This window comes from Erythranthe guttata, chromosome 10 (genome assembly GCF_056151865.1).
Source record: "Erythranthe guttata isolate IM_541 chromosome 10, IM_541, whole genome shotgun sequence".
Taxonomy (NCBI): Eukaryota; Viridiplantae; Streptophyta; class Magnoliopsida; order Lamiales; family Phrymaceae; genus Erythranthe; species Erythranthe guttata.
Window position 1 is genome coordinate 12,694,275 of NC_142542.1, and position 26,667 is coordinate 12,720,941.

At 35.7% G+C, this 26,667-nt stretch overlaps 1 long non-coding RNA gene across 1 annotated transcript; it reads left to right on the forward strand.

Annotated features, from left to right (window-relative positions):
- Positions 1-18,065: 18,065 nt before the first annotated feature.
- Positions 18,066-19,388, forward strand: LOC148767553 (uncharacterized). The gene is made up of 5 exons (XR_016033974.1): positions 18,066-18,388; positions 18,471-18,572; positions 18,660-18,810; positions 19,089-19,166; positions 19,249-19,388. It is a non-coding gene; the product is annotated as an uncharacterized LOC148767553 (long non-coding RNA).
- The last annotated feature ends 7,279 nt before the right edge of the window (positions 19,389-26,667 follow it).

The window sequence follows — 26,667 nt, forward strand, 5'->3', positions numbered from 1 at the left end:
ACGGTTCAAAGAAGGCCAAAATCATATCCCAAATCACTCACTACTCAATACTTCGTATCATAAATTTCCTAAGGTGAGTCTTAAAACCGAACATAGCATGATCAAGCACAAATTAATGTCAAATTCAAATTTAGATAGAGTCAATCGAGCGCCCTTAGAGTCATGTTTGTATGAATTCCATAATTTAAATATCACTAGTAAATTTTATTACAATAACGTAATATATTTTCTTATTAATTATAATTGTTATTGTTTTGTATTTAGATAACCCTAGACAAAATCAACATTTTTGCGGCTGATCACTATTTATTGCGAACATCTCTATAGCAAATTATTACAAAATATATTTTTATGAGAGCACTTTATAACTTTATTTGTTAACTCTAGACAATGTACAACTCCGATCCGCCGCCAATCACTATTTAATTCTTCGTAAACCATAACCAATTATTACAAAAGATAATTTGTCGGATATTGCTAACCCTAGACGACATTTCCTAGTGAACATATCCGCTGTTAATAGTTATTTCTTCGTAAAAATTATAGCCAACTATATTGCAAAATATTTTTTTTGGTAGTACTCGGTATATAGTTGTATTTGTTAACCCTAGACGATATGTACCTTCGATTCGCCGCCAATCACTATATCTTTGTCAACAATATAGCCTATTATTACAAAATATATTTTTTTGGGTAATATTTTAAAACATTATTTAATTAGCTAACGTAACCCTAGAAAGATATCTTCGCTCGGAGAAAAAAATCTTAGACGACATCTCTCTCCGCCGCCAACCACTATTATTTATCAATACCGATAATAGTTATAAATACTCTTCTTTGGCATAGTATTTTTCAATGAATTAAACTCTTTCCTCCTCTCTTTGTACTCTTGTCTTTTTTTTCACATTAACAAAAAAATTATTGTTAGTCGTAAAACTCACACAACCAGTTCGCCGCCACCGCTAGGTAATTTTACCACATAAATCTTCCAATCTTAATCCCATTTCCGATCAACTCGCTTGCTTCGTTTAATTATTTTTCATTTTTTTGTGTGCATAATTTTTTCGTTATGTTTCAAGATCTATGCTATTCAATTAATGGCAAGGTGTGACGCTCAAGCGCGTAATTTCTATCCAACGGCGGCCTTTGACGGACGCAAGCAAATAGTTGTAAGTGAATTTTCTTTCCTGAGCTTTGAATTTTTTTTATTCATGCTTACATCCTCTATTTAAAAACACCAAATAATAAGCAAATTTACATTTTTATTTATTTTTTTACAAAATTTAGTAACTAAGATTTACAAAAATATATTATTGTAAGATAATATGCACAATACTCATAAATCTAAATGCATTTATTATATATGACTGTAAGATAATATGCACAATATATTTGAATTTTATTTCATATTATGTTTTTTAGGTGAAAAAAAAATATTACACAACAATGAGAAATCATATATTATAAATAGATATGACGGCACATTGGCGCTTGATATATACAGGAGTCTAGGGAACATACAATTCAACGATTACCCTCTCTTCGTCTTTTCATTATCAACCATATAACCCGTTTTTCTTTTCTGCGAATTCATATACTTAAAAAGAAACTGCAGTTGAACAAAATTAAAATCTTGAAATAGTTCTTGTTTTTGTTGATGAGCAATAACTCATAACGAACATCGGCACTAAATATGTGTTTTGTGTCGATGCTCGTTCCAATTGTTCTTGCTCATCGGCCAAAACAGGAACCGATTCAAGATTTCGATTTTGTTCACATCCCATTTCTTTTAACTGTATGAATTTTCTGAAAAGAAAGAAAGTTTATATATTATATAGTTGTAAATGGAAGGATAATAAAGAGAGGGTATTTGTTGAATTGTATATATCAATTAGTGCCATTATATATATATATATATATATATATATATATATATATATATATATATATATATATATATATATATATATATATATATATTATAAAGGGTAAATAGCATTAAACCACCTGAACTTTTTAAGTTTTTGCGGATCACTTCCTGAACAATTTTTTTTTGCACGAGTTCACCTGTACTCAACTAATTGTGCCACTTTGCCCTTTTTTGCCCGTTTCCAGGTCAAAATGACCGGTTCTGAACCCATGTGCGCTGCACGTGCGAAATCCAAGGCTATTTTTGTCTTTTCCATTTAAAAATCCCTAATTCCTTTAATTTTTTCTCCATTTCTCTCATATCTCCATTATTTTCCCTCTTCAATTAGCTAAAAATGAATTCCCTCATTCCCAAAATATTTGCATTTTCGAGCATTTCAAATTTCGCATGTGCAGCGCACATGGCTTCAGAACCGGTCATTTTGACCTGAAAACGGGCAAAAAAGGGCAAAGTGGCACAATTAATTGAGTACAGGTGAACTCATGCAAAAAAAAAATTGTTCAGGAGGTGATCCGCAAAAACTTAAAAAGTCCAGGTTGTTTAATTCTATTTACCCTATTATAAATATGATATAACTCAATTTTTTTATATGGGCCGATTAGATTGTTGTATGGCAAGGAGCACGGGAATCGGAGAAGGCAAGAACAACCCAACTTTCTTATATTGAGAGAAAAGCAAATTGGATAATTCGCCGTTTGCCTCGCTCAAAAAATATATATATAGAATTAAAGAAATACAAAAACACCCTTACATTTCGGAGTTTATAATAACAATAGAAAATCAAAATACATATTTTCCTAAACTATATAAAAAACGATACAAAAACACCCTAATCAATGGGCTCAAAATAATAAAGACTATAAATTAGATGGTTGACTTGGTTGACTTGACTTGGTGCTTCATCCTCTCTCTTTCTCTTCCCTATAAAACAGTCTAAATTGTTTTCTAAATTAATCGGGAAAAAATCGTATTTAAAGCATTTATAAAAGGAATGAATAAAAAAATAAATGAATATGTATATATTTCATTTGTTTTCTTACCATTGCCAATAAGAGTACTAGTATCACCTTCCACACAAGAGATTTCGTTTCGAAATAACTTGAGTGTACTAAAATTGTAGTAACCGACTAGTACGCGCTTCAACAATTTATCTCCTCTTACTTTGCGAGACGGAGGAGTCGTATGTTAGGGTAGGTGACCAACAAGCCAACATGTGGCTGTGGTCTTTCGTATTTATTATTGTAATAAACGAACCTTTATTCGTATTAATGATAAAAGACCTTGGCATTCTATATATTTGTCCCTTTGTCACAAGCATAGATATAGTCCTTACAGTTATTACAAGTACTAGTAATTGATCGTTAGGATCGTGAGATATTTACTTAAGTATTATAACTGTTAAACGTGTTCCTAGTCGAAGGGTTACGCCACCAATGAGGATATCGGCCTTTCCCATTAAGAGACTAGCACTTAGTGTATGTGTACTGCATCTCATCAGTAAACGGTATTGTGATATCGGCATGCATAAGTGGGTGCTCGTAAGTTGACGAGTTCACTGAACTCCCTCACCCTAGAAATCTTTAAGTGGTTCCCAATAATCGAGTAGAGATATCTATGGTATAGTTGTACACCATTAGTCCTTATGACCTAGACATCACCGTGACTTCACTAGAGGACCAACTGTATCGTGACCTGTCCCTGAGTTCCACCGAGGACCATCCCAAGGGCCAGTGTTCGTGTAGTCCGAAATCTAGTTGGAGGTTTGTGCATTGTAGTCGCGGATTCGATCGCTAGAATAGTCTTGGATGTCCTGTGTGTTCTGAGAGTTTGTAATCATTCTAAGTCTCTGGCCAGAGCTGACTAAGTGATGATTAGAGAATTCGATTCTCTAAGTCATGCACGTAACGATTACAACACTTAGAACGATCGCACAGTCATTTAACATATAGAGATGTCTCAATGAACCAATGCCTCTAGTTCAATCGGGACATGTGAATCGAAGGGACCGTACTGTACGTTAACTATATCTGAAGGTTCTTGCAGGCACTTCATTTTTATCTATGGAATCATGACGCGTAGTTGCTAGACGCCAATCTTGATTCGTTGGGTGATTGAGGTGAAACGAACTTCATCTTAATCGTAACTCTAAGGGACAAGTTTTGACCACAAAGGGTTGTGGGCCCACGGCTAGCTTACACCTGAACCATCGAGGGTCACACTGCTCGTGCACATGAGATCTTTGAATAAACGGTCAAAGGTAAAATATGTTTATCTTTGCATGATTGGAAGTCAATATGATTGGGTCCAACATTCGTAATTTGGAATTATGAATGAGAATAAGAAAAGGAAAAGAATAGGCGAACATTGTAGTGGACTTTCTAAATCGGGAAGTTTCCAAATTTAGAAAGTGCACTGAACTAGGGTTTCCACTTTTGGAAAGTTGGAAATTGAGAGTTGGCACTCGTAATGACGAGGACTTTACAATGATTTCAAAAATGTAATCGTTGCAATTTTTCGTTCATTGAATTGAGAGAGACGAGCAAGTAAAAGTACTAGCGAACTTAAGCTGTTGGGTCCGGTCCAACTTAAGCCCGCTAGGATTTTATGCAAGACACTATAAATACAAGATTTATAGGTCTTACACACACACAACAAAAAAACCCTAACCCTAGCCGTCCCTCTCTCTCTCTCTCGTCCACTCTCTCCCGCGGCCGTCACCGGCGTCGCCACCACCGTCTCGCCGGAATCGGCCATCCGTTGGCCGATTCTTTTCGGTAGTTCTTTCCTTCTTTCTTTTCTTCCGTTATTTCTAACTATTACGTGTCTAGTGCCACGTGTTTAGTAGATTGAAGTATACGAGGTGAAATCCGAGAGGAGGAAGATCGAAGATCGAAGAATCGAGGAGCAGCACACGAGCCGAAGCCGCACGCAACCCCACGCGCCGCCCGAAGACCGCGCGTGAGTTACACGCGCCGCCGTGGCCGTCACGCCGCTGCTGCCGCTCCACCGCTGCTGCCTCGGATTGTACGGATTGGTTTCCGTAGAAATATCGTCTTGCTTAGCGCTCCTACCTCACGCTTCAAGAGGTAAAACTTTCGAATCAATTGTTGACGAATTCGATTATGTTTAAATTAAATACGTATGTTCGTTCTTGTATGATTTTATGTGAATACATGAAATTTGATTTATATGTTTCGAGCATGTTATTTGATTTAAACGCAAGCATGCTAATTGATTTAAATTCGGTTAACCATTTGAGCATGTATGTCGTTTTTTTTTTATTTTCGCTGGAAGCGCAAAGGCTCGCAATTAATTGGTTTCATTTAATGGGCATGTGTTTATGTGTTTTAAAGTTGTTTAAATCGCATAAAATTCTTATTTTCCGCTGCGTATACGTGCCCGAAACCCAACATCGTAGTCTGCAATAATAATAATAATATATAGGTAACTAATATTTATCACCAAGTGCATAAACTATAAAAGATTTAGGTGAATTAATTAAGTAAGTAATTACCATAGTGTTGTTGCGTTCGTCTACCTTTGGTTTGGCTTTACGACGCTCGGATAAAATCCCATGAATAATAAAGGTATGTGCATCTATTAGAGATCGGAATTGGATGTCCACCTTCAGAAGAACGTAATACTGAAATCATAAAAAAATATTAAAAATATTTCTTATGTGATTTTTATTAGGGGAGGGCGTTTGAAAAAATTGGGGGAGGGAGTTTGAAAAAATCAAGAGAATAAAAAAATAGTCACGATCTTTTTCGATATAATTAAATCAATTATCATACTAGAGTTAATTAAAATATATATGTGTTATTACCGTATCCCATCGATTGGGTTTCGAGCGAGGCAAACGACGAATAATCCATTTTTGTTTTCTTTCATTATAAGGAAGTTGGGTTCTTCTTACCCTCTCTGATCCCTGTACTTCTTGCCATATGACAACCTAATCGCCCCATATAAAAAGTTTCAATTAAATCAATTATATTTCATATATATAAATTATATACTATATATATATATATATATATATATATATATATATATATATATATATATATATATATATATTATATATATATATATATATATATATATATATATATATATATATATATATATATATATATATATATATATATATATTATTTTATTTACTTTATTGGGTGTACTCCAAGATGAAGGCAGTGCATGTAGGGTTGTTCCCTCATTACCATCTTGTTTCACACTATCGGTCACAATAAGCATTCTTGGAATCTATGACCAAAAAAGAAAATAAGAAAAAATAATAATAATATATATATATATATATATATATATATATATATATATATATATATATATATATATATATATATATATATATATATATATATATATATATATAGCATTTAGAATATATTTACACGGAAAAAATCTTAAAAAAAAAAAAATATATATATATATATATATATATATATATATATATATATATATATATATATATATTACTTGTAAATCATTTAATTGTGATATATTAAATAATCATGCATACAAATTAAAAAAAAATGTATTACATACAAGCATTCTCCCAGTCGTGTTGAGATCCGTCGTACCGAATGACCCGAGTGTCGGGCTCGGTCGTTGAACAAATTTATGCAACATTACATATTCCTGTTGGAAATTAAACAAACTCTGAATTAAGAATAATAATTAAGTATAGTTTGAAAAAAATATATATAAAAATATTAATTGTTGATGGATCGATGAAATAATACATTTCAATGAATTTTATAAAAAAAAATATTTGGACTAGTTAACTCCGTCATTAATATAAACAATTTCATAAATATATCTCACCTGATCAATTTTCTTCATATACGTAGCACTGGATATGTGCTTCTTATCGATGCTCATGACAAATTCTTCATCGTCACCAAAAACCGGAACCATTTCAAGATTCGGACTTTGTTGAGCTGCCATTTTTATAAATGTATAAATTAATAAATTTGCAGAAAATAAAAGAAAATGTATTTGTTCAATTGTATATTCTATATACGGTATGTATCTATTTATATGCAGATTTTTTAATTAATGACGTCAAATTATTAATTTACTACATATCTATAATGGTATTTTTTGAAGATGGTAAGTAAATCTACGTGGTTTCAATTTAATTTCAAATTATTGTTACATAATAAATAAGGTTCTTATCTAGTACATTACATTTTTAGTATCATAATAAAATTTTGAGGATGTTGATTTTCGTGAAGTCAAAACATTTTAATTATGTTTTTTGTTAAAAAAAACATAATATGGAATCAAATTTATGTCTATTGTGCATATTATGTTTACGGCAATATATATTAAATGTCAAATTGCATGTCAACCCCTATATTTTTTATTTTCACACTTTACCCCCTTAAAATTAAAAAAAGTGAATGTCCCCCTTCGAAATGTTACATTTGTTGCACATTGCCCCGATAGCAAAATAACGATGGATTATTAATCGGAATTGAGGGTTTCTTTTTGTAAATATTATTTTTGTTGCGCGTTCCCCCTCAAAAATATTATTTTTCTACACATTGCCCCTTTAAAATGTTATTTTTGTTGCCTCGTTCGAAATTAGCTTATGGAGCAACAAAGTGCAATCAAAACAATATTTCGAGGGGTTTTCTCTTTTCTAAATTATTAGAAGGGGGGGTGTTGGATGCTAAATACCAACACGCAAGTGTACGTATCGCAAACAAGTAGTAAAGTAGACTCGTGAGAGTCGGATGTCGATCCCACAGGGAATACGCAAATTATTTGATCCTAAGTACCAAATCCTAACAATTATGATTTTTATTCAGCCTACGCAGGGTTGTCAAATTAATTAACTAAATAAATTAAACTAATTAAGAAAGCAATTAATCACGAGAAAATATCAATATAAAACGGATCTAGGATTTTATCTTCCCCCTATGCGATAATTCTTCACCCAATTAATCTCCTATCATGCAAGTTACGATTCCCGATTATTAACCCAAGACACGAAATTACTCATAACCAGCTGTCGCTGCGTTATAAGCCTATTATTCATAAAAGATTCACTATATGTCTATGCAAACCTAGTACAAATAAAGCATTAAATAACAAGTCTCGTAAACGGCTACCTAAGGTATTATCTGTATGTCTACGATAATACATGCAATCAACACACGCATTCGGTGAAAAACTACTCGAAGGCTCTTCTATCCCTGTTCTAATTATTAAAACGATCTGTCAATCAATTCTAACAATAACAAATAGCAACATAAGTTAGCTACGCTCATGCACTAAATACGATCAAGATAGAAGAAATAATCGAAGAATTAAACTTGCATAAAAGTAGAAAAATAGGTTTGAATTACCACATAGGGTTCCAATAAAATCCTAGAATAAAAACTTAGCTACTCATGTTCGTAACGAAAAGCATAATAAAAATACGAAAATTCATAAAAATCAGAAAAGAAAAGGAAAAAGGAAAACTATGATGAAGAGTCGTCAAGTCTTCGTCTTCGTTCTCTTGCTCCTTGATTGCGTGTAGAAAAGATAAAAAACTAAAAACTAATAATAAAGATAAAAGGTAAAAAAGATCCTCCTAATTGTGTGCTCTTGGCCTTTAAATAGGGTGCAAAAATATAATAGGGTGGGTTTCCTTGTGTAATTAAAATTCCTTCACTGCGCCATCACGACCATCCGGACGGCCGTGTGAGATTTATGCCTAAAATCCGCACGGCCGCGCGGTCCTTGATTCTCCAGAATTCTGCTTTTTTCACTTTTGGCCCACTTTTTCTCCGAATTTGCAGTTTTCACCCCAAAAGTTGCCAATTCTTCAATTTGCACCTAAAATACAAATAATAACCAAATTAAGCACCAATTATCGTAAAAACACATCAAAAGCTCCAATTAAAAGGTACAATTAAGTGTATAAATATACACTTAACACACCCCCAAACTTGAACTTTTGCTTGTCCTCAAGTAAAATCAATGTAAGAACACAAAACACGACTATACATCTCATTACATAGATCGATTGGTCAACTTCGCGTTTTCAGAACTTGCAATTATGATGATAATTCCTAGGTATTCGCAAGCTTAACATTCAACGGCACTTAGTCACTCACTATTACCAAAAACCACAAATCATACAATTGCTTCAAGTATCCAATATTTGCAAGTTAAAAATAGAGAGAATTTATACTTACATGCATATATTTGACTCCAAATACTCACCAAATTATTTTACTCAACTAATATTGAACAATAAGCTATTGGGATCATTGGAACTTTGTGGCTTTCAATTGTTAGGCTCTTTGGTCCGAGGTAGGTAATATGGGAATGTGTGGCTAATTTTCTTGAATTGAGGTGATTACGCCAAAAATTGAAAGATAGGCGTTTGAAACAATGAATTCACCTCTAGGGACTTAAATAAACTCGATTCTCCAAAATTCACACGTCAACACTTTTGCCTTTTAGGCAATGGATCGAATTTTCAACACAATTCAACAACTAGTCCTTATTTCTCCCTTATAATCTATTCTTCTTCTTCTTCTATTATTTTTTTTTTTTTATCGAAGAAGAAGAAGAAAGATCTTATAAGAATTTTCGATCGACCTCCAAGGGATAATTATTCAAAAATCTCCACTTTTTCTACCTTCTACATATTGGCTAAAAGAAAGAACACCTTTTCTCCGAGGCTCAAATCAAGGTTCTAAGGATAAATTAAACAAAAAGGGTGGGCTTGAAAGGCTCAAACGGTTCAAAGAAGGCCTAAATCATATCCCAAATCACTTACTATCAACACTTCGTATCATAAATGTCCTAAGGTGAGATTTAAAACCGAACAAAGCATGATTGAGCACAAATAAATTCCAAATTTAAAATGCAAAACATTCAACCAAAGCAAAGCACAAGGTGTGATTCCTAGCAATAATTCACTTCTATGTTCCGTTGAATCGAAAGCTAAACGAATACATACTCCTTATCAACATAAAACAAGTAATCTCATCATCAAACATTGACCATCTCCCATCATCATAGTTCATCGATGCATCGAAAAATATATATATATATTTTTTTTTTAATAATAATAAAAACGAAAAACAAAAACGGCAACTAAAACAAAAACTAAAGCATGCAAAATAAAAAAAATAAAACACAAATCAAGCGCACATAAACGAAAACAAGTAGTTAACCACCCCCAAACTTAAAATTCACATTGCCCTCAATGTGATTCGCCCGGAGTTTAAGGATAGAAAACACATGTTTTAAATGTCGGGACCATCGTCGGGTTGCGCTCCAACTCCACCTTGCGCAAAAGCATCACCATCATCTTCATCATCCGACAGCTCCGGTACCGGCTCAAGGATCGGTGCGGGCAAAGGAGCCGGTTCGGCGCACTCGGGATTGCCGCACGCCAAATGTCGCACAATGGCTTGGAGCATTTTTCCCGACCACCGTTGGAGGGATTCTATCGTGCTCACCTTATGCTCCACCGTGGCAAGCCGATTTCTCGTGTTCACCAACTCTCGCTCCATTCGTCTTTGAAATCGCCGGTCCGAACTTGTGCTTGGACCCTCGGGTGGAGCTATTGGTTGGTTCTCGACGGGTTGCTCGCCATCTTGGATGGGTGCCTTGTATTGTCGGGCCGCAAGGTCACTCATCGGCTTCCGAATCGAGGTGAGAATATCCGTCGTTTTGGTTGGGACCTTCGCCTTCTTGCACAAGCCGGTAACTAGGCAAGGGAAATAAAACCCCTTGGAGTTGTTGACCATGGAGGTCCAAAGTCGATCGGATATGATTACGCCAATGTTGATCGGTGTGCCCTTGAGAATGTAGTAAGCAAGGGCGCACCGTTCGGGGTCCACGTGAGTCCACGAACGGGTGGGAATGAGGTTGGCACAAATGAACGTAAGGCACGCCTTTCCTATTTGGTGAATGCATTTCCACTCCAACTCGTACTTTTCTTCGGTTGAGAGGTTGGACCAAATGGGGGGTCCATCGCACAACACCTCGGCGATTTGATCTCGAGTGACCGCAAGTTGCAATTGCTCCCAATTGAATGGGGTCGTGTGTTGGAGGTGATAAAAAGAATTGATTGAGTAGGGATTCCAATCGACCTGCTTGCCTCGAACCGTGCTCGAGTTCCGATCCGTTGTGAGGAGGATACGGTTGTTGGCGTAGAACTCGCGAACTAATGATAAGTTGATTGACCCTTCCGGTTCCAATAGTGCTTGCCACCCTCGTCGTAGGAATTCTTGATGTAACGGGGCAAATTGTGGAAGGGTGATCTCATAGGCACGCTCCGTCACTAGTTTCTTCACTTTTTGCTTCTCAAATCGAGCACTAGCGCCTTCAACACAAAAAGAATCGTCGTCGGGTGTCGGAATTTGGTCGGTTTTCTTGCCCTTCCCCTTGCCTTTTGAGGTGCTTTCGCCTTGAGAAGGGCCCTCCCCGTCACGTCCTCGTTTCCCCATACTTTGAGAATGCTTGTGGAGGAGATTTGGAAGTGGTTGGTGTGCAAAATTTCCCCCAAACTTGACTTGGGCAATTTGTCGAACACCTTGTGGGCGTTCTTGGTGGAATGGGTTTTTGGAGAAATTTGTACTTTTCTTTAAACCTCCCTGCGCAAATCAACAACAAATAACCAAGATTAAGGAGTATGTGTGTATAGTTGGTGAATTTTCGGTGAAATTGGTCCAAGAAAATCGAAAATTTTAAAAAGAGGGGGTTAGGGTTCGAATGAGGAGAGAGGGGAGAATTGGAATTGTGAAAATTGGGGTTTGGAAAACCCCTATTTAATCTGCCTGTTTTTTTTCCTCGGACGGCCGTGCGAGATATAGGCTTAATATCCGCACGGCCGCACCAATTGTCAAAATTGGGCAGAAGCTGCTCCAAGTCTCGGATGGCCGTGCGGAATTCCAGTTCTTTTTTTTCGCACGGCCGTGCGGTTTCACGTTTTTGTCCAGTAGCTCATTGAAAATCTCACACGGCCGTGTGAGATTTCAGTTCTTTTTTCTTGCACGACCGTGTGAATAGTTGCATAAATTGCAATTAAGGCCCTGAAAAATAAAAACTTCTTATTAGTGCCCCTGAAATTTTTTTTTTTTTTTTTTTTGAAAAATAAAATAAAATAAAAGCAAAACTAAAAAATTAAAATAACAAAAAATAAAAACAAAAGAAAGCTCGGGTTGCCTCCCGAGAAGCGCTAAGTTTACAGTCTTCAGCCGGACTTTGTTTGCTTCTTTGTTCAAGCTAACGTGACCGAAGTCACTTGGCCATTGAATTCCTCTCCCCGATGATGCTCGTTTGGTTCTTTAGGTGGCCACATCCACCTTGCACGTTCATCATTATTATCACCCCGACTCTTTTGACTGTCTCTCGGCGGAGTTGAAATTGAGCTCGCACAATAAACTAGCTCCGTCCGACTATCTTTTCCGCCACCATCTCCTGCACTGAAAGATCCTTTCCCATGGTCTAAAATCAAAGCGTCAAAATCATCATGATTCGTAAAATCCACAAGATCTATAGCATAACAATCATTATCATTACATGGATTTTTATTAGTGCTAAAAACGTTAAATTTAACCGTTTGATCATGCACCGTCATTGAAAGATCACCACTAGCACAATCAATTAGAGTTTTCGACGTGGCTAAAAACGGTCTCCCTAAAATAAGAGGTATCTCCCTATCTTCATCTATATCAAGTATAACGAAATCAACAGGGAAGATAAATTTGTTCACTTTTACTAGCACATTCTCTAAAATACCTTTTGGGTAAACTAAAGACCTATCGGCTAATTGAAGAGTTATAGCCGTTGGTTCAATCTCACCTAACCCAAGATTTTTGTAAGTGGAATAAGGCATAAGATTAATGCTAGCACCCAAATCAATAAGCGACCTAAAATTTTTACCTCCTATAGTACAAGGGATAGTGAACTTACCTGGATCGCCGAGTTTTTGTGGGAGGGGCCGTGTAAGAATTGCACTACATTGTTCCGTGAGTTGGATCATCTTGTTCCCTTGCAATCTCTTCCTTTTCGTCACGAGATCCTTGAGGAACTTCACCCACTTTGGCATCTTTTGAAGGGCTTCAATAAACGGGATATTTATTTGGATTTCTTTCAGCTTGTCCAAAAATCTTTGATAATCGGCATCGAGCTTCTTCTTTATAAGCTTCTGAGGATATGGAATTGGAGGGGCTCGTGATTTCACTGGAGATGATAGTGGTTCTTCGTGAGTTGCTTCTTTTTCCCCCATCACGCTCGGCTCCTCGATTACCGTGTTTTGCTTCTCTTTTCGTGGGGCTTCCTCCAATTGCCTCCCATTCCTTAAACTCACAGCGTTGCACTGCTCGACGTTGTTCTTCCGAGGATCTTCCGTATTCGACGGCAGTGCTCCCGATGGCCTCGTGGTTAGCTGGGTTGCAAGTTGACCCATCTGTGTTTCCAAGTTTTGGATGGAGGCTTGGGTGGTTGTCATGAACTGTGCCAAGATATTTGCGAGATCCCCACCTTGAGGTTGGGCTTGAGGCGGATTTTGGAATCCGGGCGCTGGTCGTGAATAATTAGGCGGTTGACCTTGAGGTGGTGCTTGCCTTGGCCCTTGCTGATTTCCTCCCCACCCAAAGTTAGGGTGATCCTTCCATCCCGGATTATACGTGTTGTAGTACGGGTTCCTCTGTTGTCGGTTGGTGTCATGCACATAATTCAGAGACTCCGTTTCTTCTACGCGCTGGTCGGGAACTTGGACTGCATGGACTTGCTGAGTCTGCAAAGCCGCTACTTGCTTTGATAGCTTCTCCAATTGGGCCGTGATTCCAGTGACTCCGTCTAACTCCAAAATTCCTCCCGTCTTGACTGCTCCGCTATTCGACTGGTCCGATGCTCGCATATATTTATTTCTAGCGATTCGTTCCAAGAGCTCGTATGCTTCGTCGTAGGTCAAACTCATGAACATACCTCCAGCTGCAGAGTCGAGCACGGTCCTCGAGTTGTCTTGCAGTCCATCGTAAAATATTTGCAGTTGGCGCCACTCTTGTAGTCCGTGATTCGGGCACCTCCTCACCAACTGTTTGAACCGCTCCCACGTCTCGAATAATGCTTCACCGGCTTCTTGTATGAAGTTTTGAATTTCTCGTCGGATTCTCTCAGTTTTTGTTGGGGAGTTGTATGTGTTCATAAAGAGTTGAGCTAGCTGGGCCCACGACGAGATGGAGTGCGGTGCACGAGTTTGTAACCATTCCCGGGCTGCTCCTTGTAGGGAGTGTTTGAACAGGCGGAGTTGCAATGCTTCGGGTGTTACTCCGTTCATCTTGTGCGAGTCACACGTTTCGAGAAAGTTGACCAAGTGAAGATGTGGATCTTCATGAGCCAATCCGCTGAATAGACCATTGTTTTGGAGCATCGTGAGGAGTCCCGCTCGAATCTCGAAATTGTTGGCTTCAATGGAACCCATTGAGTGTCGGAACGGTGTACTCGTGCAAGGCTCGTTGACGCGGTGGTGGATTAATTAGCTGGCGTTGGTTTTGCTCGTTGACGATTTCTCTCGCTACATTAGGTGGTTGCCGTTGGTCACCTTCCCCACGGTTAATCTCGTCTTCCATCGTTGCCGGAGTGGTTTGGGCTAACCGTTGATTTCTCCCGGCTTGCCTGAACGTTCGCTCAATTTCGGGATCAAAAGGTAACAAGCTCGTATCGTGTCCTCTTCGCATAAAAAGTACCTAAAAAATAAAAAAATTAATTAAATAAAAATAAATAAAAAAAAAAATTGGCTGAAGTAAGAAAAATTGCTCAAATTTAATATTAGGATAAATAAATAATTTAGCCGTATTCCCCGACAACGGCGCCAAAAACTTGTTCGGTGCTAAATACCAACACGCAAGTGTACGTATCGCAAACAAGTAGTAAAGTAGACTCGTGAGAGTCGGATGTCGATCCCACAGGGAATACGCAAATTATTTAATCCTAAGTACCAAATCCTAACAATTATGATTTTTATTCAGCCTACGCAGGGTTGTCAAATTAATTAACTAAATAAATTAAACTAATTAAGAAAGCAATTAATCACGAGAAAATATCAATATAAAACAGATCTAGGATTTTATCTTCCCCCTATGCGATAATTCTTCACCCAATTAATCTCCTATCATGCAAGTTACGATTCCCGATTATTAACCCAAGACACGAAATTACTCATAACCAGTTGTCGCTGCGTTATAAGCCTATTATTCATAAAAGATTCACTATATGTCTATGAAAACCTAGTACAAATAAAGCATTAAATAACAAGTCTCGTAAACGGCTACCTAAGGTATTATCTGTATGTCTACGATAATACATGCAATCAACACACGCATTCGGTGAAAAACTACTCGAAGGCTCTTCTATCCCTGTTCTAATTATTAAAACGATATGTCAATCAATTCTAACAATAACAAATAGCAACATAAGTTAGCTACGCTCATGCACTAAATACGATCAAGATAGAAGAAATAATCGAAGAATTAAACTTGCATAAAAGTAGAAAAATAGGTTTGAATTACCACATAGGGTTCCAATAAAATCCTAGAATAAAAACTTAGCTACTCATGTTCGTAACGAAAAGCATAATAAAAATACGAAAATTCATAAAAATCAGAAAAGAAAAGGAAAAAGGAAAACTATGATGAAGAGTCGTCAAGTCTTCGTCTTCGTTCTCTTGCTCCTTGATTGCGTGTAGAAAAGATAAAAAACTAAAAACTAATAATAAAGATAAAAGGTAAAAAAGATCCTCCTAATTGTGTGCTCTTGGCCTTTAAATAGGGTGCAAAAATATAATAGGGCGGGTTTCCTTGTGTAATTAAAATTCCTTCACTGCGCCATCACGACCATCCGGACGGCCGTGTGAGATTTATGCCTAAAATCCGCACGGCCGCGCGGTCCTTGATTCTCCAGAATTCTGTTTTTTTCACTTTTGGCCCACTTTTTCTCCGAATTTGCAGTTTTCACCCCAAAAGTTGCCAATTCTTCAATTTGCACCTAAAATACAAATAATAACCAAATTAAGCACCAATTATCGTAAAAACACATCAAAAGCTCCAATTAAAAGGTACAATTAAGTGTATAAATATACACTTAACAGGGGGGAGTGCAAATTGGAAAATTTACAGGGGGTGAAGTCCGTTTTGTCCTATAACTTTATGCAGTCCTCGCTAACATCAGCCATCAGCAAGAGAAGCCACAATCCGCCCAATTGAACAGTCCATGTGGCTAGAGATGCATCTAATCGCTCATGATGATCGATCTCTTGGCGCGGATCATGTGCATGCGAGCGAGTGCACCCACTTTGCGAAGTCGGACAACTGAAAATCTGGTCGGCACTACAAAATGGGCTGGATAGAGATCTGGATCGCACGGACAACATTTTTCACCAGCAATGTACGGCTGTGATTGCTTAATTCGAGCACAAAGTCAATATTTTGTTTAACCTGTTTGGGCTGCCCAATTTCTTCAGCTAGGGGAAATTTTATGACCCAACTCCAATTGGGCTCAGGTCCGGGTTTGGGCAATGGTGAAATGTACATTCAGAATAAAGCCTAATTGGATGAATCGAATCAGAAATAGGACTTTTGAAAAAAAATTCTAATTTGTACAAAAAGAAGTCGAATAAATTAAAATTTTGGGAATTGGAAAGAGAAAACTTGTTCACAACGTTGAGTCACCTATAATGTAAATATATATCAATATTCTTAATATTATAAGTTTAATTTTGAAAAAAATCAAATTTTATGAAATTAAAATTGGAATCTAATATGTATTCTAATTTCCTCATAAAAAAAATCATAAATCGAAAATTTTAAACTCAGATGATTTTTGTTTTTTCAAAATTGAAAATAGTAGGATTGGAACAGTGGAATTTGGAAATTCTATATACATTACAATCCCAACACAAAACAAAATTCGAAAAAATCAGAAGTTGAGTGTGATAAAGTTGCATAACTTCACTACTCATCGATTTTGTGAACGCGTAATAAATAACTCATCCAATTTCCGTAGTTGCTTCATATTTCTACATGTTTTTATTAGTTTCATATATAAATTATATTATAAAACACATATTATTAACTTTTAATTACATCTAAAAAACATTAAACATACGAATATTTGCACATGATGGATTCCCTCGGCTCTTAAATGACTCGGGCAAGAGTGTAAATATATTGTACCCATGTGACGGAAAAGTTTATAAATTCTTAAGGGTGAATAACGAGTATCATGATATATCAATCGAAAATTATCGAAAAATAGCAAAATAATAGTTATGGTATTTATCATTAATATTCGGTACGTTAATGATATTATATTTTCAATATTGTTGCAATATTTAAACTATATATAATAAAATAAATAATTAATTAACTATTTTATTCTAATTTCACATAGAAAAAAATGTAATATATTCAAGGGTAAATTACAACCACCCCCTCGAGGTATGGTCAATTTACGAAAAAACTACTCTTGTTTGGATAATTACATCTACCCCCTCAACTATTATTTTTTCTTACACTTCCACCCTTATGGTGTCAAATTCAACATAATCATCTAGATTTCGTTGAATGCGCTCTAGTTTGTACTCGTTTTGTATAAAAATACAGCTTTTGATGCACCACAATCTGATATATACAAGCCAAAAAAACACATATTATGATCATCTTGCTTCAAAATGTAGAGTTCGAATGGGATGAAACGGGTACAAAAGTGATTATATGGAAGATTCCATTAAATTTGAAACCGCAAGGGTGGACGTGTAAGAAGATTTATGGTTGAAGGGTGGATGTAGTTACTCAAACAAGAGGGGGGTTTTGTAATTTGACCATACCTCAGGGGTGGTTGTAATTTACCCTATATTCAATTGTAGACCAATAATCTCAACTTTGAAACCATTCTTCCAGTACACACAGCCGCAGCGGATCAAAATTCTTCAAAAAGCATCTCTATCCTTATTTTCCCTCCATTTCCTCCCTGAAAAACACAGATTTCGTGTGTATGTATATATTGTGTGTATATGTGCATACACGCATGCGTTTTATGTGGAATGTATATTGTATGTATATATTGTGTGTATACATTGCATTTTTGCTCCTCTGTATTTTTAGGGTTTTGTGTAGCTTATTTGCTGGAAATTGATGAACATTTGCTGATGTTTGCTGTTCATTAATTCTCTGGATTTCTTTTGATTTATTTATTTTTAATTTATTGAAATGCATAACTCTTTGATCAGATTCAAAAGCAGAGATGGAAGAAAATGGCAGCACAGAGCATTGTTCTCCATCTGTACAAGTAAACAATGATACTAAAGTATATTCTCTTAGATGTTTCGGCCAACGTCATATTTGAACCGGACCGGTAGTTGACTTTCTTCTTGCTAACCAGAAAGTCAACGAAACTCGCGATAATGACTGGGGAAAGGTATATGCATATATGGCTTTTCAACTGCATATTGGTAGCCTTTTGAGATTTGCTTGTTAACGGCACTATGACTGAAGAACAGGCCAAAAAGATGCTCAAGAGTATGAGAATTATGGCGAGGAATTAATAGTCGTGTTGAATTCGAAGTTATCGGTTTAAGTGAGAAACCTTGTAATCAGCAACTGTAAGTAACACAGTTTTTCTAATCTTACTTTTTTTTTTTTACCCTACTCTTTGCTAAAAGATCTCTGATGTTGATTTATATATTCAGTTTTAGTCCGGGAGATGATGATGAAGAGAGTGTCGAGATTACGGTTTATGACTCTTCTGTTTAACGCCCTAATATAGAACTTGTGTATTCATCGAACATGCCATGCCTTGATGTTGGAAAACCAACGAGGCCGAATTACCTGCCTATAGAGGTGAAATTTTTGTTAATCTCTCTCTTTTTTTTTTATCTCTCGTTCAAGGAATTTTAATTATGTTTTGTTTTGAATTTGAGCTCTGTCTAGTTTATGTTCAGCGATACACGAAAGCATTATCGAGAACACAAAGATCATCTCTAGTTGAAAAAACGAGGCAGAAGCCTCCTCATATAATTCAAGTTGTGACAGATGAAAATTGTTTTTACACACTTTTTTTTTTATAATTTTTCCTTACTTTATTGCGTAATTGTTTCATTTGTTGAATTATTTTCCAGGCTATGAACCGTCACTACGGTGAAGATCCAATCCATGTTGGTTGTGGAATATCAATCGAAAAAAATGACACACCGAAGGTAGTTAGTTATATTGTCTGTCAGCGTTTTTTTCTCTCATCACATGTTAACAGTTTTGACTGTGATGCTCCTCCATTTTCAGTTAAAGGTTGGTAATAATGGAAGATCCCAAATGACGAAGAGCTACTAGCCCTGTAAAACGCGTGGAAATGATGTTTACACAAATTATAGATGAGCTACCGGACCGCCCTGATTTTTTGCCGGAAAAAGATTAATGTACTCCCTCAGTTTCATTCAAAATATGTCGTTTAAGATTTCGATACACGGAGTAAGAAATTAATTAAACATATTGTAGTTGAATCTTGCCCAAAAAAAACATTAGAAATACTAAAATAACCTACATTCAAAATGAGATGATACAAAATAGTTTTTTTGAAAAGGTTGAAGTAACAAGTGTAAAATTAGAAAAAATACATTGGTCCCGCAAAGAATGGCCTAGCTGTTGGAGCAAGTGAGCATATGTCAATTGACCCAGATTCAAATTCCTTTACCAACGATCACTAGGTCGAGTTTGTCACACATGGTTACAACTCTCGTATAATTAGCCAACTATTATAAGAGAGTTTATGTTTACCCAGTGCAATTATATAGTTGGCTGCTGGTTCTATTCATTAAAAAAAATACATTTAATGTGTCATTCAAATTCTAAAGTCACATAAAATATGGACCAAAAGAAATTTATTAAGTTGATGGGAAATCCCAATATTAAGTTTTGGCCCTTATCTTAGGACAAAACTGAAAAGCTCTTGAGAAAAAGTGGAGCAAAAATAATAATATTTTCCTTCAAAAAGCGAAGCCAATGCCAAACATTTCACCCTTTTGTGCTTTATTTGGTAGTTTGCTTGAGTTTTTGGCCAAAACTATTATTAGAAATAAAGATAGGGATGGAAAATGGTTACATATTTGGCGGGTTTGTAACCCAAATTAAAATTGACCCGCCTAAAGTGGGCACTTCGAAGTTAAACGATTGTAGGGCGGGTGATAGGTTTAAACTTTTAGAACCGGACGATTCAAAGTCTAATAGGTTGCTTTTATATAAATGTGTGTGTGTGTGTGTGTGTGTGTGTGTGCGTGCGCTAGAATCGTTCTTGGATTTCAGTTCTCAATCCCATGTGAATTAGCATTGAAGGGGATTCAACCATACAGATTTGAGGAGCTGGTATATTTGAAACTACACGAACGACGTCAAAACAAAGAGGGAACCTTTCGTTTATTGAATACATCATAATATTGTAAATGTGATTTTGAATACAGTGGAATTTTGTATTTGCTCTATGAAATATTTTTTGATTAAATTCTATTTGAACTACATTAAATTTGCGTCTCATTTAATCATGTTTTTTCTTTATGTTATACAACTAAAACAACATTGCATGCAAAATTGGAACATCGACACAAATTAATAACTATTGCAACAAAACGAAACTATTAGCATAGATGTGTGTATTTTTGCGTGCTAAAAATGGAAGAAAACGGATTTCTTTTTATATCTAATTTTAATTTTTGTAAACTTTTTCAAAAGTTCCATTTTTCTTTTCTTCAAATTACTTTTAGGACAAAATGTACTTCACCCCTTACAAATTTTCCATTTTTACACTTTCCTCCCTAAAAATTCAAAAACTGGATAATCCCCCTTCAAAATATTATTTTGGTTGCACTTTGCCCCATAAGCCATTTTTTTATGGGCATTGTGCAACAAAAATAACATTTTAAAGGGGTAATGTGCAAAAAGATATTGTTTTTAAGGGGTAACGTGCAACAAAAATAGCATATAAAGGGGCAATGTGCAACAAAAATACTCAAATGCCGATGAATAATCCATCGAAATTTTGCTATCGGGACAATTTGCATCAAGAATAATATTTTGAAGGGGGACATTCACTTTTTAAAATTTTGAGGGAGTAAAGTGCAAAAATTAGAATTTTTTAGGGGGTGATGTGCAATTTTCCCTTACTTTTATTATAGGGCGAATGACAAATAGGTCCATCACATGGGACTTAAATGCACATTGGTCCACAAAAAAAACAGTCTTTCAAATAAACTCATCCCCATGTCTTTAGTCTAAAATACCCTCCATAATATAATTCTTATCATTTACATCCATTATGCTCTAACTTCCTTAATATTACACATTGACCCCGGATTTAAACAAATATATCACATTAACCCCCAAAATAATAATTTGTTGAAAAAATATTTTTTTTCGGAATTTTTTTTTCCGGCCAGATTCCGACGTTAACGGCCAGAGACAGCGGGTCTCCGGCGTTGACTTTTTTTCCGGCCGGTCAACCACCGTTGACCGTCGGTCTCCGACGTTAACTTTTGTTTTTTTTTTCGATTTTTCTTTTCTTAGAAAAAAATATTTTAATTAATATTACTGTCTTGGCTACTAAATTATTGTCTCACACAGTAATATTACTGTTTGGGACAGTAATATTATGCATATTATTTTCTCGAACTGTAATATTATTTATATTACTGTCTGAGATAGTTAAATTAATGTTGGAAACAGTAATTTAGCAGCCAAGACAGTAATATTAATTAAAATAATATTTTTAAGAAAACAAAATTAAAAAAAAAAAAAGTCAATTAACAGTTAAATTATTGTCTCTACAGTTAAATAACTGCTGGAGACAGTAATTTAGCAGCCAAGACAGTAATATTAATTACAATATTTTTGAAGAAAAAAAAGTCAATTAACAGTTAAATTACTGTCTCCAACAGTTAAATAACTGTTGGAGACAATAATTTAGTAGCCAAGACAATAATATTAATTAAAATATTTTTTTAAGAAAAAACAAATTTATGAAGAAAAAAAAAAAGTTCAACGCCGGAGACGCGGCGGTCAACGGTGGTTGACCTACCGGTAAAAAAAAAAAAAAAAAGTCAACGCGGAGACCAGCGGATGATCGGCGGTCTCCAGAGGTGGCGGGTCAAAATTGAAATTAGAGTTAAAAATGGTTAATTGATGAAATTTGGCTAAATTGGGGTGTAAATCATGAAATTGGAGTTGAATTGTGTTTCAATGATTTGGGGGTAATTTTGGTATATATAAAAGAATTTTCTTTATTTGCAAATAAGTTTGAATGGGCTGGATTTATTTGAAAGACAAAAAAGTTAGATGTCCCTCTTTTAATTAAGTGCCCTTGTCATGGGCATATTTGTCATTTACCCTTTATATCGATATTGTTATTATAGGTGGATAAAAGAGATGGAATTTCCAATTCCAATCCAACAATTTTTTTATTTTGGAACAAGTTTCTTAATCCAATTTTCAACTCTTTCAAATAATTTTGGAATGAAATTAGAATTAATTTTTCACTTTTACATAAAAAAAACCAAATTTTCTAGAGTACTGATTTCAATCAAATTCATCCAATTTCCATTTTTTTTAACACATGTAATAAACCAAAATATGAAATGTATATCAGTCACTAGACATAAGTATAATTCAATTACTTATAAATTAATAATACACACACACACACACACATATATATATATATATATATATATATATATATATATATATATATATATATATATATATATATATATATATATATATATATATATAAATGCATAGAAAGACATGATCTGTTGTAGAGATTCTTCAATTGGTAACCTTTAGACCACACATAACTGCAAATGAACAATTTTGCCGGGCTCTTTGGTTGAGTCCTTTTAGTTAGAAATATTAGTAAATAATATTAAGAAAAAAAAAACTACAAAAATGAAAAATTGAAAATACTTTATGATAAAGGCCATACCACCTTCAAACTGTTTTTAAGAGTTCATTTAGACAATTAGTCAATGAACACATGAGTTTTTTTTTTTTTTAGTACTGATTATTCAGTACAATTATGTAACAATAAATTATTTTGTTTTGCTATGTTGTTAAACTAATATTATATTCTTATAATTGAACATCAATAGTTCAACAATATTATAATAAAATCCAAATATTTTAGGCTATATGTCTTAATTAGTGAAATTTATGTGTTTCTCATATAGCATGAACTGAATAATTAGTCAACAATCCACAAATTCGACAATTAGGTCTACGTCTTTTAGAGTTTTAGTCAACTTTTAATAAATGCTATATAGAATAGAAATTTGAAACTAAAATAAAAATACCAAACACCTCAAATAAAAGTAGTAGAAACTTAATGCATATAGTTGGTTGACCGATATTACCCGACGGCCGACAACCAACTTTTTAACATACATATTACAAATAATTGTCGACCCAATCATACAATTGAATAAGAACAATTATGATTCACTACAACAAATACGAAAATATTAAATGTAGTCTAAATAATGATCTATGTTGATTTATGTAAGGAAGGGGTATTTTCGGTATAAAAAGTGATGGGGATATATATTCTATATAATCTTACGATTATCTTGTTTCAAAATGTGGAGATCGAATGAGATAAGACTCGTACAAACTGCAGAATATTCTATAAAGTCTAGATGATTCAACTAAATTTGACACCGCAAGGGTGGACATGTAAGAAGATTCATAGTTGATGGAGTAATTGTAATTATTCAAACATGAGGGGATTTTTAGTAATTTGAACTTACTTCATGGACGGTAATTTACCTCCTAATTATATATGGCTTAATCCCACTTTGCAACCTTGAAATATATCATTTTGACATTTTGCACCTCGAACGAATTAATAACATTTTGCACTCTCGAAACAAAATATATCATGCATGATGCAGCGCACATGAATTTTTAAAGCTAATTTAATATTTTTAGTGGTATTTAAAAATTATATTTTTTTATCACAAAAAAATATTTTACAAAAAAAAAAATCTTCAATTATTTGGTTATCAAGGTATTTAAAAATCATATTTTCTTCCAAATAGTTCTACGTACATAATATTTCCACCAATTACAATAAAAGATCTATCAATTGAATAATTTAGTGATAAAATTTTATTTGATTTTATTTTGTAAGAATTGTTTTTCCAATTATTGTTGGGGATCGTGCATGTATACGCAGCGGAATTTAAAAATTTTAGATCGAACTAGTTTCGATTACATGCATAAACTAATCACATAGTCAACGTACCTTAACGCTTCCGCCATACATATGGTAATTATCGATTTAATTGAAAAACACGTAAAACCGAAAATTACGAAACATGCTTGTTCATCATTCAATAAAATCGAAACACGTAATCACATATTACTCACAATCATAAATCATAATTCATACAAACATGCTCCAATTAATTTACGATAGTTTCGATTTATTTACCTCTTGTAGCGTGAGATTTCGACGAATCGAAACCTAGAACCAATCACGTACAAGCTGCAAATTACCAATCCTCGGGGCTGCAACTCACGGCTGGAACAAGCTGATCCAGCAAGTGACGAACGGCGGTGAATGGCAGCAGCAGCGGCGGCGCGTGAGCGGCGTAGCGGCGCGTGCGGCGGTGCAGCGGCGGTGCGGGGATTCGTCGGGGCAGCAGCTCCTCTCCAATTAGGTTTCACCTCGTATTTTCGACCCACTCAAACTACAACACTAGATGTAAACGAGTTAGATAACAACACGCATAAAACGAAGGAAACGAGAGTAGAAAACCGGCGGTTTTCCGGCGGTGGTCGGCGGTGGCGCGGCGGGGCAGCAACGGCCGAAGGGGAGAGCGGCTAGGGCTTGAGCGGCTAGGGTTTGGTGCTGAAAATCTGATCTCAAACTCTTGTTTGAGGTCTATTTATACTTAGGGTTTTCAACCCTAGTGGGCTTAAGTCATTGGGCTTGACCCACTGATGCATTAAGCCCATTCCCTCGTCGGCCTCGTTTCTAATAAACGATCGTCCACAAAATTATAACAAAATTATATTTGTGACGAGCTCAAAGTCCTCGTCGATACGAGTGCCTCTTCGAAATTTCCAATTTCCAAAATTGGAAACTTCCACTTTAGTGGACTTGCTAAATCGGGAAACTTCCCAATTTAGAAAGTTTATTAAATTCCGCATTTCTCTCTTTCTCCACGTTTATTCCAATTCGCAATTCACAATTACGAATCTTGGATTCAATCATATCGATATCCAATCGTTCAAAGATTAACACATTAATCTATGCTTGTTGTTATCAAGGATCTATATTACACGAGAAGTGTGACCCTCAATGGTTCAGGTGTATGCTAGCCGTGGGCTCACAACTCTTTGTGATTCGAACAACACATTGTTCTTATACGAACTCCTCCCAAGAGTCCTGATTAGGATTAGAGTAAAACTCATTTTACCTAATCCCCGATCAAATCGGTGCCCAACGAATCAAGATTGGCGTCTAGCAACTACGCATCATGATTCCCTAGATACAGATGAAGTGCCTGCAAGAACCTTATGATATAGTTAGCGTACAGTACGATCCTTTCGCAGCACATGTCCCTATTGAACTAGAGGCATTGGTTCACCGAGACCTCTTATAAAGTTCAATAACCGTGCGAACGTTCTAGGTATTATAAATCCGTTCGTGTGTGACTTAGGGAAACACATTTCCCTAATCACCCCACTATCAACTCTGGCCAGAGATTCCATGGATTATAAACCGTCAGAACACACAGGACATCCATGACTACTCAGGCGCTCGAATCCCCTACTACAATACACAGACTTCACACTAGATTTCGGATTGCACGAACGTTGGCCCTTGGAGTGGTCCGCGGTGGGACTCAGGGACAGGTCACGATACAATCGGTCCTCTAATGAAGTCACGGTGATGTCTGGGTCTTAAGGACTAATGGTGTACAACTATATCTTAGAAACCTATTACTCGATGAATGAGAACCACTTATAGATTTCTAGGGCGAGGGAGTTCAGTGAACTCATCTAATATGAGCACCCACTCAAGTATGCCGATGTCACAACACCGAGGACTGATGAGATGCAGTACACATACACTAAGTGCTAGTCTCAAAAGGGAAAGGCCGGTATCCTCATTATTGGCGTAACCCATCGACTAGGAACAAGGTTTAACAGTTACATTACATTGCTGAGTTATCTCACGATTCTCCTAGATCAACTCACAGTAATAGAGTAACTCGTTAGGACTATATCTATGCTGCTTGCATGGGATAACAGATATAGAATGCCAAATGAAGTATTTTATTATTACGAACGAAAAACGATTGTTTTATTACAAGATAAAAGGAAAGACCACAGCCACAAGTTGTCTTGTTGGTCACCTACTCCAACAATCTCCCACTTGACCTAAAGCCAACTACTCATAAATCTAAGTCCCATCGACTCTCGATGTTTCTCGTGGACTGATCCTGACAATGGCTTGGTGAAGGGATCTGCAATATTGTCCTGCGAGGTGACTCTGTCTAGCTTGACTTCACCTCTCTCTATGATCTCTCGGATCACATGGTATTTTCTCAACACGTGCTTCGACTTCTGATGAGCTCTTGGTTCCTTAGCTTGCGCTACGGCTCCGTTGTTATCGCAGTACAGCCGTACTGGATCGCTAGCGTTCGG